Source organism: Microcebus murinus, chromosome 5 (genome assembly GCF_040939455.1).
Source record: "Microcebus murinus isolate Inina chromosome 5, M.murinus_Inina_mat1.0, whole genome shotgun sequence".
NCBI classification, from domain to species: domain Eukaryota; kingdom Metazoa; phylum Chordata; class Mammalia; order Primates; family Cheirogaleidae; genus Microcebus; species Microcebus murinus.
In genome coordinates this window covers 110,619,483-110,634,423 of record NC_134108.1, presented here as the reverse complement: position 1 = coordinate 110,634,423, position 14,941 = coordinate 110,619,483, and the positions used below count along the sequence as shown (strand labels likewise).

At 38.3% G+C, this 14,941-nt stretch overlaps 1 pseudogene; it reads left to right on the top strand.

Annotated features, from left to right (window-relative positions):
- Positions 1-13,982, top strand: LOC105870593 (nucleoporin SEH1 pseudogene; annotated as a pseudogene).
- Positions 13,983-14,941: the final 959 nt, after the last annotated feature.

Here is a 14,941-nt window from a genome sequence, read left to right as displayed (position 1 = left end):
ATGACGGGGCCAGAGCCAAAGCAGGAGCAGGGGGTATTTAGAGGCGTGAGGGAGCAGACACGGCTGTGTGTAGGAGAAGGGAAGAGTAGAAGACGGTTGGGAGACCAAGTGGGCAGTAATTCCAGTCACCAACAAGGGACAGTGTGAAAAAGAGAACATTCGCTGTGTTGGATTTTGCATTTACAGGGCCTATGGGTCATGCAGGTGAAACTTTGCTCTGGGTGGTAGATGGAGTGATGTCCCCACTGCCACCCCTGCAAGATGCCCATGTTCACATCCCTGGACCCTGTCATATGTTACTTAACATAGCAAAGGTGATTAAATTAAGATTGCTCCGCATGGGTGATTAAATTAAGGATCTCGAGATAGGGAGATTATTCTGGATTATCCAAGCGGTTCCAGTGTAATCACAAGGGTCCTTAACAGTGAAAGAAGAGGCAGGAGGATCAAGGAAGGGAATGTGACGACAGAAGCGGAAGTCTGACGCGCGACTGCCGAAGGAGGCCGCACGCAGGGAGCGCAGGCAGCCTCCGGAAGCAGCAAAAGGCAAAGAATAGGTTCTCCTCCAGAGCCTCCAGCAGGGGCACAGACTTGCTAACACCTTGACTAGCCCCAAATGACCGTTCAAAGAAAAACTTTACACAAACTAAATTTAGCGGAGTTTATCTGAGCAAAGAACAATTCATGAGTTGCGCGCCTCTCAAGCCCAGGAGAGGCGGAGAGCCCCGGCCGCACCTAGGCCGACAGACAGCAGGAGGAAGCGCTGTCGGGGGCAGCCCGACTGGCCACAGCGTGGCCTCTGCCTTACAGGGACGTGGTCTGATCACTTGGGATCACTTGGCAGCCTACGATTGGCTGAAACTCAGCTATTTATTATTAATGCAAGAATATACTCCTAAGTTAGGTGGCACTTTGTTTACATATGTGATTTGCTATGTTGGAATTCAAAGTACAGAGGCAGCTTTAGGCCAAATTTGATTTAATTTCAAGCTTATATTTCAAGCTTATATTTGATTTGATTTCGAGCTTATATCTTCCAGGACTATCAGATAATAAATTCGTGTTGTTTTAAGAGTGGGGTAATGTGTTACAGCAGCAATAGGAAGCTAATACATCCTGTAAGTGAGCAGCAATATAGCTAGAAGCTCGGGCTGTGGGGTCGACGGATTTGAGTTCTTATCATAGCTCCATCACTGCCTACCCCTGTGAACTTGGGTGTGTTAATTAACCTAAGCCTCCATTTACTTTTCTTTTCTTTTTTTTTTTTTTTTTTAAGTTGTGGCTTTAGTTTTAATCTTAAGACTATTGAACCATCGTGGCAAACAGGGCCCAACACATCTTGAGCTTGGCTGGCCGGCTAGTTTTGTTTTTGTTTTTATTGTTTTGAGACAGAATCTCACTCTGTTGCCCAGGCTAGAGTGCTGTGGCATCACCCTTGCTCACAGCAACCACAAACTCCTGGGCGCAAGCAATCTTCCTTCCCCAGTGTCCTGAGTAGCTGGACTACAGGCACGCGCTACCACACATGGCTAATTTTTTCTCTTTTTAATAGAGTCAGGGTCTCGCTCTTGCTCAGGATGGTCTTGAACTCCTGAGCTCAAGCAATCCTCCTGCCTCGGTCTCCCTCTCCCAACGTGCTAGGATTACAGATGTGAGCCACCATGCCTGGCCTAAGCCTCCATTTTCTCACCTGTAAAATGGGAGTATCTAATAGAATTTGTGTCTGGAAAGAGAAAATGGAGAGGCAGTGGGGTTGGCTGTTTTTTATGACAAGCCTTATAGAAATGCAGATGCTTCTTGACTTACAATGGTATTATGTCCCAACAAATCTATTGTAAGTTGAGAATGTCTTAAGTCAAAAATGCCTTTAATACACCTACCCTACTAAACGTCACAGTTTAGCCTCGCCTGTCTTCAGTGTGCTCAGGGCACCTACATTAGCGTGGCTGGCTGGGAGCTGCAGCTGCCTGGTGCTGGTGGAGTGTCTACCTCATATCAGGAGCCCTTGAAAAGATCTAAATTCAAAATTTGAAACATGGTTTTTACAGAATGCATACCATTTTTGCACCATCATGAAGTTGAAAATAATCATAAATCAAACCATCAAAAATCAGGGACCATTTGTACATGGTGTTTTAAACCATGTCCATGTACAACTTTGTTTAAAAGATAAAATAATTTTAAAATATTAAAATACTTAGGAAAATAAAAAATAGAAGAAGACTTTTATTTCTATTTTCTAAAATGAAAACTTTGATGATACATTACATTCATACATTCCCCTTCAAACAAAAAGTAACTACTGTACCATACTGTGAGATTTGTAGAGTTTCCTACAATTAATATCAAATTATTTCTACATCAGAACCTGTTTAATACAAATTTAATTATATTTGTCTAATTAAATTTATTGATTTAATTAATTATAAATTATAATTTAATTTAATTATGTTTGGCTAAAACATAAACAATATTCTGCTAAATTATTACTGTAATCATATAACTTCAAAAGGCTCAGGAGATTGTCAGCAGAGGAGACAGACATTGCCCCTCTTATACAGCAGTCAAAGCAGACTGAATATACGAGATTCTAGGTGCTCATTATACTTTAACTCAAAACAATTCTAAATAAGTCCTATGTCACTTAATAGATAGAATGTACTAAGAAACTGACAAAGAACAAACCACTCTACCTGACAGTAAGCTACACAAGCTAAGTAAGAAAATTCCAAGTGCTGACAGCAAAGGAAGATTTCCAAGCAGAGAAATAAATTCTGATAGATGATTTCAGATCCAGAATATTTGTAAAATAAATCAGGATTACCTTTCTGGATAATTCCTAAAGTATAACACAAGCATGACTTTTGAATCCTTTATTAATGGAGGTTACACCAGCCTGAATAACCTCAACAGCAGGGTTGGCCCTGCCTCCTTTTAACAGTTCAATAAAATTAATTTGACATAAAAATGAGCAACAGAAAAGGACTGAGGCTATGTCTCATACAAAGTGAGCATAAGTTAAAAGAGAATATGAACCAGAATAACATCCTTACAATGAAAACACACAGAAAAATTGTGCTACCAAAGAAACTAAACTATAATTTATTTCTGTGAACTAAAATAAAATCTTAAGCCCCCCAGCCAATTGAATGGATCCCCTCTTGGTCAAGGGGACACCAGAAATACCCTACAGCTGAGTTGCTGGCCATGAGAAGGGAGGTCAGACATGCCTATCATGCGCCTTACCTTCTTGGAGATATTCTTTGTAGCTCATTAACAGGCCTAAGGCTGTACAAGACAAGGCTTAAACCACACCTGCAGGCCATCAATTTACTTAAGAGATCACTGGAATCTGAGCATACGTCCAGTGGTTTCTCTCTGATTAACAGACTTCCTTATCTTAACTTAAAACACTCCAAGCCTTTAGGCAAAGTTTCATTTATTTAACCAATTACAAATCAAGAATCTTTAAACCCACCATCACCTGTAATCTCCTGCTCCAAGATGTCCTGCCTTTTCCAACCTTGCCAATGTATGGCTTCCACGTGTTGATTTATGACTTTATGTGTCATTCCTCTCCCCCTGAAATATATAAAACCAAACTGTAACCCAATCATGGTGAGACCACTTCAAGGATTCTTGGACACGGCTCTCTGGGCCACTTTTGTACATATACAGCTCAGAATAAACCTCTTTAAATTATTTTACAGAATTTGAGTTCTTTTCCATTGACAAGATGGTGCCCAACGTGGAGTTCAGAGAAGACTCAGGACCTCCCAAATGAGTCGTCCAAACTTGGCACCAGGTACCGACATGGCCCCTTGGGCCCCCGAGACTCTAAGCTTCTCCTTGGGTGGAAATGGTAAGTCCTCCTGAGCCCCAATCCCACTCTGGGTTGATGGTCCTGCTTTATTATGAGCTGTCAGTTCTTTTCAGTTCTTTTCCTAGGAATTTGTTGTTTGGGATCCTAATTTGGAGGTGCATTCTAAAGGGTCTTCTCCATTGCTTCTTCCTCCCTAAATGAATCTCAATTGGCTTCTCTGCACATTTGCAAAAGAGGAAACCAAGCTGTCCTTCTCACAGATAAATGAGAGACTGAGTTCCTCAACTCCGAAGAGACAGAGCATTTTACTCCTTCAAACTGAAAGGTAAGCAGGATCCTGAGTGGGAGTTGCCTGGAGAGATCACCATGGTGCAAAGTGGCCCTAGAGGGAACCCTGCAACAAAATGAACTAACAGAAAGAAGGCTGCTCCAGGAAACACATACAGGAGCAGAGCACTCAGCATTTTGAGCCCTTTTGCAGGTGGTAGACCCCTGAAGAGAGAAACAGGCACATAAGAGGGTGGGAATGACTCGGTGGTAAAACACTGTGGAATCCTGCCCACAGTCAGCACACTCTGATCCACCACACCAAACCCTAGACTACAGTTCGGTTGCTTCTTTTAAAGAAAAATGGGAAACAAACCCTCTAAAAATGAGGAAAGACAACCCGATCCCTTTGGGCACCCTAGTGGTTTTGTGGGGCGTCTACTTGCAAGTGTTTGTGTAAATGGAAAGGTTTGAAGGCAATGCCAGGCTTCCTAGGACTCCAGCAGGTTGTGGCCAATTCTTGTGCACGTGGTTTAACTGAAGGGCAAATTACGTCAAGAAAATTCAGTGTTCAAATGGTCGACCTGTCACTATGAAGTTAAAATATAGGGGCTCTTAAGCTCTCTGATTTTCTTTCTTTTCTATTCATACTTGCTCTGAACCTGTTAACTTTTTCTCCTGTTGTTGAGGTAAACTCAATGTTTATGGTATTACTAACTCAAGGCTACTTTGAGATCTTACAGCCAGTCCTAGCTAATATGTAAACATTGAAAACTCATTTTAAACTGAAAGGGGAAAAAGGGTTTAAAAGTTTGTTTAAAATCAAACTGCCATGAAAACTGCTTTACCCAAAACTTTGATCCACAGGCTTAATTAGGTTGCCTCTCAGGACAAATAAATCTTAGTCATGTGAACAAGTTCCAATTTTGTCAGAAGTAATTTGGATCCAGTCATCTTATGAACTGGTGAGTTTTTATTATGATCTTACGGCTAGAGTTTTGAGGTAAAAGCTTTGGGAACTGTGTATGCATGTGCATGTGTGTATATGTGATTGGATGTGTTTTGTATGTACATGTATTATATGTTGTCTACATGGTTCCAGACTGGCTTAAAAATAAGAGATCACTCACAAATTAATTAAACAAGCCCAAATGCTTTTCTAGTTCATATGAATTTGGGGATCTTTGGTAAATAAGCTGGGTTATTAAAAGAAAAAAAAGTACTTTTGGTAAAGTAAGAATGAAAATGTTTTCAAACTGTCAGCATACATTTTTTGCCTGAATTTTCCTGGACACTTTGATGTTCTTAAGATGTAGAGATTTGACATAAATGTTATTAAACTATAAACCCAGCCAAAGACAAAATGATCTGTCTATGAATTTTGATAAATAAGGCAAATTTAACATTGTCAGACTAATGGTAATAGCCAAATCTCCTGAGTTATCAACAAAAATGCCAATGCATTTAACTTTTAAGGTTCTTAATTAGGTAAAAATGTAGACATACCTAAGCAAAAATAAGCATCAGTAAATTAGAATAAATAATACATCAAGTAGACAGGAACACAAAAATAGAAACTTATGTTCAAAGGTCCATGAAGATATTTCAGTTTTGTCTTTTAGTCCTTGTTGTAAATGCAGTTCCTTCCACTGATTTCAATGTCTGTGGAAAAGTACACAGAAAACGTGTTTCTAACTCACTCTTTCTATCATCTGATATTAAGTACTGTTAGGGATTCAAAGCTGTCCTAGAAATTGTAATTACAAGAGCTTAGATTGGAAGCTTTAGTTTTCCTTTGGTCTCATCCACTCTTGATTTGTCCTACTCTTTACAATCTAGCTGGTTATGTGTACACTGTATTGCTACAGCAAAGTTTTTGCCTAGGGAAAAAATCCCTAAACTGTTAATTTTTGTATAATAATTTATTTTAGGATGACCAGGTGGTTGTTCTTAGACTCCAAGGAAAATCTCAAAAGAATCCTACTCTCGGGAAGCATCACATGCATTCAAGTTTACACTCAAGTTGGAAAATGTTTTAAGACTACTTAGATTATTTTCTCTTGATTCTCACATAAAAAACAGACAAACATGTTACAACTCTGTGTCATTGTTTGAGGTGCTAAGAATTGGTGTTGAAGATCTTTTCAGTCTACAGTCAGGTGGTCTCATGTTGATGGGGCTCAGAAAACTACCCCTAAAATGAAGGCCTCAGAAGCTAAGGTTCTCTGACCTACCCGTGTCCTCCTGCCTCACATCCCATTCTTCCCTGAGGCTAGTTGTAGAAATCACAATCCCTCTTCCCCAAGGCAAGTCATAAAAGCCAGACCCCTTTTTCTGAAAGCCAGCCATATAACCTAAACTTATTCTATGTAAAAACTGACCATAAAGTAATTATCTGGTCTACTTTGTTGTACTGTAAAATGCCCATCCCAGAAAGGGCCCTGCCCACACCTGGAAGAAGGGGAATGCACACTCAGGCCAAAGAGCATCGAGTCAGAAAGGCCTTACCACTCAGCCTGTTAGCACGAGGACGTACCCTTTTGTCCAATCATATTTCTACATGGCTGTCCGTACTTTGTTGAACCTAAGCATAAAAATGGGCGATTTCCCCTGTATCTCTGAGTGTTCATTTGAAGGTTCCCATGTATAAGCTTGCCATTTTCCTCCTATCAATCTGTTAGGTAGATAGCAAGGGATTCCACATCTTCTAGGAACTGGAGTGGGTGTCACTGCGGTTCACCCCCCAAATGGGCTCTCAGAGAGGCTCTCGTGAGATCCACATGCACAGTGAGACCCAGGACACATAACTGCCAACTGTCCATCAAAGTGGTTCTGTGATGACATCTGAACCATGGGGAGGTCCCTATAAAACAAGTCCCAGACCATAGCCAAGGTCTCTCTCTTTTGCTGACAATGGGTCTGGTCGTCATCTGTGGCATATGTATCTTGTTCTATAAACCTAAATCTTGCTCTCGTTTTATAATCCTATCTTTCTCTCCTTAATAAACTTCATTTTCATGCTTGCCTTACTTTGGTGTGTCTGGTCATTCTTCGGGCATGAGCATGCCAAGAACCAACATTCCAGACTGGGACTGGACAAATCTACCTCACGTCAGTGATTTGTCCATGAACCTTTGTGGGGACAGTGGCCTTTGCTCCCCACAGTTTGGCTAAACCTTGGAAGGTCAGGGACTCTTGATCCCTACAGTCTCAATAGATTTTGTTCTGGGTGTTGGTGTTTTGGAAGGATCTAATTAGATAGCACCTTTGAGCAAGTTATACTCTAAAACTTCTACTATATTTATAAAACTTAGAAAAGATGTTACATTGTTCAAAATAACAAGTCTTACTAGAATACTTACACTTATTTTCTTGGTAGGACTTTTTGATTTTAAAAGCAGTAATTAAAACTATATTTTCTGTGTTACATATTTAATTTCAGGGTATAAAACTGGTTAACAAAAAACTTAAAATGGTAACTACTGCTAAGATAAATAAATAAATTAGGTAAATATAAATGAGATAAAGGTTTACACATAAAATTTTCACATAATTTAGAATCTTAAAGTTTTGTTATATTAAATAAAAGACGCTCGTTAAATGTTTGGGTCACCAAAGAATAAGATATGTTTTTAATAACAAAAATTATAAAAGAGGCATAAAATGTGTTGTTATTAAAAATTATATTTTTAATTTTATCAAATTCAGAGGTTATGTAAAGGTTGATTCACAATATAGATTTGGGAAGAAAACAAAAACAAGATAGAAAGAAACTAGTAAAGTAAGAAAGAGAGAGAGGAAAAAACTTTGACTATAAAAATATATTTTTGGTAAGAAATATTAAATAGAAAGGAAAATAATATTGTATGGTAAATTTTTGTCCTAAAATAAAATAATTGGCTTTAAGAAAAGGGAAATTTAGGATAAAACAGAAAGCTTAAGTATGTTGTAAATGGTCTGTGAAAGTTGGGATAAGATTCATAGAAGGGAATTTATGAAATAGGAATTTTGTATGTGAGGGATAAGGTTCATAGAAGGGAATTTATGAAATAGGAATTTTGTATGTGATCAAGTCAGCTGTAATTACAAATGAAAATTTTTGGTTTAAACAATAAAGTTTTATTAGAATATTAATTCACTGTTAATGGAATTACATGACATATCAATTTTAATTCTATAACATGTTTCCTTTTTTAATTAAAAAAAATTCTCAGACATATATCTTAAAAGTTTGACTTCTTCTGTTTATTACTGCTTTCAGCTTTTTATTCCATTATAAAGATTGAGATGGTACCTCTTACCTTCAACTTTTCATTAGCTCCTGTAATTTTTTTTCCTTCTTGTTCTAAGTCTGTTTTTATGACCTGACATTAGAATGTTTTATCTTAAAGGCTTAAGAAAACAATGTTTTCCTCCAATATAACTTAATACTATATACTACACACATTTCTTGTTATGTATAAATTATTTCATGTGATCAGAAAACTTATGCTGTTGCTGAGAGTCATTTGTTCCCCTATTCCAGGTACTGGTTCTCTTATTCACATTCCTCTAGAATACACTGCACGCTCATGACCCTGGACACGCTCCTGCTGCATCTGATTGATTCAAGTACCCTTTCCATCAGGGTTAACTTTTCCCCTGAAAGATTGCTGAAAGATCAACTCACAATTCAGGCAGATTAATAGGAAAAAGAGGTTTATTTATCATGATCCTGGGGAGAATTGCATAGTAATTACCCAGTACCCCAACGTGGTCCAGAAATTTTTATACCCTCCTTTCAGAAGGGCAGGGGAGATGAAGACTATAGACAATTCTGCTTAGGGGCAATAAATGGTTTCTAGGGAGGATAAATAGAATACTTGGGACAATGACTGGATGGGAGAAACAGATTGACTTGTCAATTAAGCTGAGAAACAGGTATTATGTTTAAAATGATTTGGGCCAGGTCTGGCTGCATTCTTGATTTTCTTTCCTGCAGTACATTGAGATAATAGAGAGGGGAAGGGAATTCGATTGTTCTTTCATGTGCCTGTCTGTTTGATGCAGATAGAGGGAAAGCCGCTGCCAACGCGTGTTGACCTCTAAGGAACTTTAATCCAAAATACTTTTTATATCAAGGAGTCATAGTTTGGGGTGAAATTTCCTGAGCTCCTTCATGGGCTTCCCATAAAAAACAAAAAGCAGTTGAGCTATAGAAGGTTTTTCTTTATCTTTTGGGTAACTGGCCTAAAAGAGATCTGTGCTTTTATCAAGAGAATCCCTATGTTGTCTTTATTAGGTTTTTGACTAACTATAAAAGCTAAACTTTAAAAGGGTTAAGATTTATACCCATATAACTTCCTGTATTGCCTTTAAGGTTTTTTGATAACTATCACTCTTGTTTAAATAAACAGCTATTGTTTTACAGTGACTTGTGATTCTATTTTTTAAAAATGTTTTAAACTTTTAATATTTGACAGACTTTCCAAAAACAAAATTCTAAATTCAGTCCTTTTAACCTCAAGCTAGGTTTTTAATAACAGAGCCACTAAAAATCCAAGAGAAACTTATTAGGTTTATTTGGTATATTAAAACTATACAGGCCGGGCGCGGTGGCTCACGCCTGTAATCCTAGCTCTCTGGGAGGCCAAGGCGGGCGGATTGCTCGAGGTCAGGAGTTCGAAACCAGCCTGAGCAAGAGCGAGACCCCATCTCTACTATAAATAGAAAGAAACTAATTGGCCAACTAATATATAGAAAAAATTAGCCGGGCATGGTGGCACATGCCTGTAGTCCCAGCTACTTGGGAGGCTGAGGCAGGAGGATCGCTTGAGCCCAGGAGTTTGAGGTTGCTGTGAGCTAGGCTGACGCCACGGCACTCACTCTAGCCTGGGCAACAAAGCGAGACTCTGTCTCCAAAAAAAAAAAACCATACAGAAAGCATTGTCAAATATAAAATGGTATTTAACTTTCTTTGGGTTATATTTGTATAAATATATTATGAATGCCTATTCAAAAACTGTATGAGATTCCTAAAATTCTAATGTCTTGGAATATGTTATTTATAATAATTATAATTATTATGCTAAATTGTCATGTGCCACAGAAATAACCAAATCTCCTTTGTGTCTTTAACCATGGCTATTCTAAGACTTTTATCACTCACAGACAATTATTATTTTACTTTAGTTCTTCTCAGACAACATTTATAATCAGCTATGGTTTAAGATTTGCTTCTTTAGGAAAAAGTCATGGAAAGAACTAAATTATTCTTTATGACTTTTTATTTAAAACATTACTGATTCTTTTTGTTTTGTTTTCCAAAGTCAAGACAAATATTAAGTAAATAGCAAAGTTTACCTGGTATCTCCAGGATTTAAAAACTATTCAGTCCTACTGGCCCCAACTTGTTCTCCATTGCCAGTGCCCTGCTACTAAAACTACAAACATCCTCCCTCTAGGCCCAGGGACTATTACAGAAGAGGTGGGCATGTGAGATTGTAAGGGCCAATTTCAAGGGATGGAATTAGTTCAAACCCTCCAGATCAAAGATGGGCACACAGATGCCTAAACAAATATTAAATGAAAGACTTTGCCTTTTCAGGCACGTGATCCAAACATCTAACCATAAAGAATTTCCTGATTCCCATAGACTTGGAGCTTCCTGAGTATAATCGTTCTCCGTTAAGGGGTTTATACAAATAAAGATATAACAAAAAATGTATTGGCCACTTAAGACAAATTACTAAAGAGACTAAAACTCTTGTGACACAACAAAAGCCTCTAAATTCCTAAGCTTAAATGGTTAGTGATGCTTGTGTTTTATATAACAAATTGCTACAAGTCTGTAACTAAACCCTTGAATACAATAGCTCAACACTTATAGAAAAATTAATTTTGTAACCTTGCCTTTGACATTTTGATTTTTACTCTTATGTTGCCTAGAAGATTTTAAAGGTTGGTGAGTGCCTGTCCATCTCCAGTCCTGTCTGGCCTAGAACAGTTAATTGGTCGTAAGTCTTTTTGTTCTTAAGTCCGCTTGGCCACAAGGGTCCCACCACGGGCCTGGATGGACCCAGTGCAGGTAGCCACACCACCCAAGCAATGGTGGGACAAAATAAAAGTTTGGTCATTCATGCTGCTTCTGGCAGGTCTTGGCCAAAAGGGGGGAATTGTGAACTAAAATAAATCTTGAGCCCCCCCAACCAACTAAATGGACCCCCTCTTTGTCAAGCGGACCCCAGAAGTGCCCTAAACCTGCATTGCTGGCCACAAGAAAGTAGGTCAGGCATGCCTCATAATTTCTCTCTCCCTCCTTAGAGATATCCTTTGTGACTCAATAACAGGCCCACGGCTATACAAGACAAGGTTTAAAACATGCCTGGGGGTCATCAATTTACTTAATACCTCATTTCAGTCTATGTCCAGTGGACTGTCTCTGATTAACAGACTTCCTTATCTTAACCTAAAAAATGAAGCTATTAGGTAAAGCTTCATTTTTTTAACCAATTACAAATCAAATAATCTTTATTTTTATTTATTTATTTTTTTTTTTTTTTTGAGACAGAGTCTCACTTTGTTGCCCAGGCTAGAGTGAGTGCCGTGGCATCAGCCTAGCTCACAGCAACCTCAAACTCCTGGGCTCAAGCAATCCTTCTGCCTCAGCCTCCCGAGTAGCTGGGACTACAGGCATGTACCACCATGCCAGGCTAATTTTCTCTATATATATTAGTTGGCCAATTAATTTCTTTCTATTTATAGTAGAGATGAGGTCTCGCTCTTGCTCAGGCTGGTTTCGAACTCCTGACCTCAAGTAATCCGCCCGCCTCGGCCTCCCAGAGTGCTAGGATTACAGGCGTGAGCCACCACGCCCGGCTGGAAATCAAATAATCTTTAAACCCACCATCACCTGTAATCCCCTGCTTTGAGATGTCCTGCCTTTTAGGACCAAACCAATGTACACCTTCCATGTATTGATTTATGGCTTTATGTGTGATTCCTCTCCCCCTGAAATGTATAAAACCAAACTGTAACCCAACCACAGCAAGATCGCTTGTTCAAGGTTTCTTGGACATGGCTCTCCAGGCCATGGTCACACATATTTGGCTCAGAATAAACCTCTTTAAATTATTTCATAGAGTTTGGATTCTTCCCCATGCACATTTCAAAATAAGCTAAAAAAATTTGAGCACCACAGTAGTCTTGAAAAAAAAAAAAATAAAAAAAAAAAAAAAAAAAAAAAAAATAAGCTAAAAAATCATTAAGAAAGGCGCCGTGCGCGCCGGGCGGCGGGCCCGGGTAGGCGGGTAGGCTACGGGCCGCCACTGCCCTCTCCGGAGGCGCGGGTGCGGCGGGAGCCGTGTTTGTGGCGCGCAGCATCGCGGCGGACCATAAGGATCTCATCCACGATGTCTCCTTCGACTTCCACGGGCGGCGGATGGCGACCTGCTCCAGCGATCAGAGCATTAAGGTCTGGGATAAAAGTGAAAGTGGGGATTGGCATTGTACTGCTAGCTGGAAGACACATAGTGGATCTGTATGGCGTGTGACATGGGCCCATCCTGAATTTGGACAGGTTTTGGCTTCCTGTTCTTTTGACCGAACAGCTGCTGTATGGGAAGAAATAGTAGGAGAATCAAATGATTAACTTCGAGGCCAGAGTCACTGGGTTAAAAGGACAACTCTAAGGATAGTAGGACGTCTGTTACCAATGTGAAATTTGCTCCCAAGCATATGGGTCTTATGTTAGCAACCTGTTCAGCAGATGGTATAGTAAGAATATACAGGGCACCAGATGTTATGAATCTCAGCCAGTGGTCTCTGCAGCTTGAGATCTCATGTAAGCTGAGCTGTAGTTGTATTTCTTGGAACCCTTCAAGCTCTCGGGCTCATTCTCCCATGATAGCTGTAGGAAGTGATGACAATAGTCCAAATACAATGGCCAAGGTTCAGATTTTTGAATATAATGAAAACACCAGGAAATACGCAAAAGCTAAAACTCTTATGACAGTCACTGATCCTGTACATGATATTGCATTTGCTCCAAATTTGGGAAGATCTTTCCATATTCTAGCAATAGCAACCAAAGATGTGAGAATTTTTACATTAAAGCCTGTGAGGAAAGAACTTACTTCCTCTGGTGGGCCAACAAAATTTGAAATCCATATCGTGGCTCAATTTGATAATCATAATTCCCAGGTCTGGCGAGTGAGTTGGAAAAAACAGTGCTAGCATCTTCAGGAGATGATGGCTGTGTACGATTGTGGAAAGCTAATTATATAGACAATTGGAAGTGTACTGGTATTTTGAAAGGTAATGGGAGCCCAGTCAATGGGAGTTCTCAGCAGGGAAACTCAAATCCTTCCCTAGGTTCAAATATTCCAAACCTTCAAAATTCATTAAATGGATCTTCTGCTGGCAGAAAGCAGAGCTGAGTACAAGCTAACTGGAGTAACTTTGCTGTCTTGCTGCTTGTTGCATGCACACAGGAATGGAAAGCAAGCTCCTTTTCCCCTTCCCCAGCGCTACTTGACTTCTCCCAAGATACACCAGCAGCCTGCTTACTGCTAAATGCAGTCCAAAAGGCCTTTAAAAATACAGTGTATATCATTTTTGTGTACTAGTCAGTTTACTGACACTGTTTGAAACTTTTAAAATATAAATGGAGAGGCTTTTTGTTGAGACATTGTCACCAAAACAATTTTTTGAAATGTTCCTGAAACTAACTTGGGTTTAAAAATTAAAAGGATTGTTACCATCCTTATGTAAGTAGTTGGGAGGAGGAAAAATATCATTTTATTTCATTTGGAGAATATTGGCATATTTCTTTTGTTTCCTAAAACAGTAAACTTTAAATGATGAATTTTTATACTTTTAATTTGAAAATTGAATAAATATTTTTTATAAAGATTGTTTTGAGTGCTAATTTGTTTACTTTTGTAGAATTTCTTAATACATAATATTCAGTACAACTTTGTCATTTCTTTGTAATATTTAAAAAGTATTAGAAAAGGAGTGAATTAGTAAAGTATTAATAGTAAAATGAAAGTAATTCGTACAGTTTGTGGCTAAGTTAAGCATGTGCTATTGTTTCATTTATAATTTGCTAGTAAAATGGAAACACCTTTATAAGTTTTCAATTCATATTCACTAAAGAGATGTTTCTAATATGCATTTGTGTATTTTTATCGTGTGATTCCATGGCTTAGTTTCGTTCAAATCAAAACTTGCACACATACTATAAGAGAGAAGCAGTTAAAATTCTACTAAAATTGTGCATGTAAATTAACTTCAACATTTCGTGTCTCAGGATTTTCTTAATTTGGTTGATTGTTTTAGTTAGTTCTTGTCTTATAAACCTCTGACCTTGATGACAAAGCTGTAAAACTTTTAAGTTTGCTAAAATGTATAAGTATTATGGGTAAGTTATAAAATGACAGAAGAATAACAGAAGAGCATAATAATTCTTTGAATCCTTTTACCTATCAAAATTCTGTAGTTATTCTAAGGTTTTTGCAGAAAAATAAATATATTCAGTGATATTTCTTCAGAAGTATCTTGCAGTAGCCAGGCATACTAAGTGAGAATGTATTTGAATTTGTTCTCAGTATCATGTATGCACCTAAAAAGGTGTGCTTACTGCTGCTACAAATGAAGCATTGCTTAAAATAAGAAGCTTATTAGATTTATAAATTTATGAACTAGCATCAGGTGATTCTTCAGAGTTTAGAAAATGTTTTAAATTTCTAGAATTAATGTTTTTCTTGGTAACATTCATACTGATAACTTTTTGACATTTTAAGTTGAACAGATTGTATTTAAGTTTCTATACTTGCTTAAGCAATCTTGATTTGAGTAAGGGTCTTGATT